Here is a 1,953-nt window from a genome sequence, read left to right as displayed (position 1 = left end):
AAGTCCAACAGACCAGTGAGGGGGTGAGGAACCCCCAGTCTAGGGTGATACAGTGAAAATAGAAAACAGGGAAGCATATTTACCAGATGTTTAAAGGAATAAAAGTTTTGATGCCAGATTGAATAGAGAAGCTCCATAGTTGTCTTTATTTTTTTCTAACGAGATTGTTTTCTTTAATATTTGGTCTGCTACAGTACCAAAGGACTGTAGAGGGTATAAGCAATTGAAAAGAGAGAATACAAGTAAATATATTTCCAGAGTGCAGCACAGTAAAATATATGCAAATTAAATCACAAGTATGCAAATAGGTGAATCTAGATAAAATGTCACCTCTTACATAAAATGGTTAACATGTTTTCTAAAGGGCATGTCAGGTACATGCTGATGAACCAAATTCTGTTCTATTGCTTCAGATTTGGGGCACTTCAATGAACAGGTTAAATTCAACCTGCTTTTAGTTTCTCCGCACAATCCCTTCCGTTACATCAGGCCCTCCATGATTATTAAATGAATCTAATGAAATCAAAGCCTTTCCTCATCTAACCAGTCTTATACAAGTCATCCCTAACTTTTTGTCTCTCTGGAAGATTTCTTTGTGATAGAGTGACATTTAGATGAGAATCCTCACAATTAAACAAACAAAAAAAATTGTTTTTACTCTACTTCTGCAAGCTGAAAGTCTTATTGGAGAACAAAGGGCTAGTGGATACCATGTTGACTGCTCTTCAGAAGACCTGGGCTTAAATCTGGTGCCACCATCTGCCTGCCGTGTGTAATCCAAATATTACCATTGTCCTGTGTGTTCTGGACTACAGAAAAGCCAAAACACTGCAAACAATTCCAATCTTCTCTCAATGTCTTAAAAAATTTTTTAAGGACTTAGCATATTCTTAAGGCAAAATTAAACATTACAAGCCTTTTCAGACATCTCTCTCACATCTGTGTGGGGAGTAGCAAAAAGTCTCTGCTCCGTCTCATTCACTTCCTCCCTTCCATGCATTCTCACCTACACGGAGCTCACCCCTTCCAGCAGCAGCCCCTCTTGTAGCCATAAGAATCAACTCGTCACCTCCACTCTTCACACCAGTGAGGGTGAGGACGGAGCCTTTTAACTCTTCCACACTGACAGTCTTTGAATTTATCTCTAATCTTCTCCTGAGTCCTTACTTCAGTATCTATAAATTGGGGGTTCTAGCTGCCTAATGTACTTCACAGGAGTACTCTGAAGGCTCCATGCCACATTGGATGCCAAAGTGTTTTTGAATGTGTTCAATTATTGCACAAATTTAAGTGAAAGTCATCATTTATTGTTAAGTCTAATGTTTTCTTTCACTTTCCATGGACTTCCTTTCTCAGGAGAATAACAATGCTCCAATTCTCCCACTATGGGACATTTGCAGAATGAAGAGAATACGTTTCCTGGCCTCTGTATCTCCCCTGAGCAGCATCTCCCCTGTCCTTCCTTACAGAGTAACGCTTTGAGAAGCACTGTCCACATTCACGACCACCTTCCTCATCCTTTAATGCCCCCACACCCCCACTCCATTGAACCTACTGCTTCTGCTAAGGACATCAGTGGTTAGCAAACCAAGCAAACACTGGTGTGCCCAACTCTTTCCCCCTTTGGATTCCATCTCTCCTGGCTCTGCTTTTATCTCTCCATCACACCCTCCCTCTCTATCACACCCTCCTCCCAGCTTCCTCTACACTAAGGTCTTTCGAATGTTTGCCTGACCCTGAGGTACTGCCAATGATTGCAGCCATGACTAGTGCATCCTCTGCTGCTAAGTCTTCTGCAGATGCAATTTCCTATAGTGTCCTGCTCTAGGAAGGATGCTGCCTAAACATGGGTCCACTCATGGCACGCTTCTGCTTAAAAGCCTTCAGTGGCTCCCCAAGCCTTGCAATTCTACACTACTCCCACCCTTCCCCCATGGACCCTGTGGTTTAGTA

The sequence above is a fragment of the Phacochoerus africanus genome, chromosome 13, assembly GCF_016906955.1.
Source record: "Phacochoerus africanus isolate WHEZ1 chromosome 13, ROS_Pafr_v1, whole genome shotgun sequence".
NCBI classification, from domain to species: domain Eukaryota; kingdom Metazoa; phylum Chordata; class Mammalia; order Artiodactyla; family Suidae; genus Phacochoerus; species Phacochoerus africanus.
The sequence above is the reverse complement of the archived record's forward strand: the minus strand, read 5'-3'. Positions refer to the sequence as shown.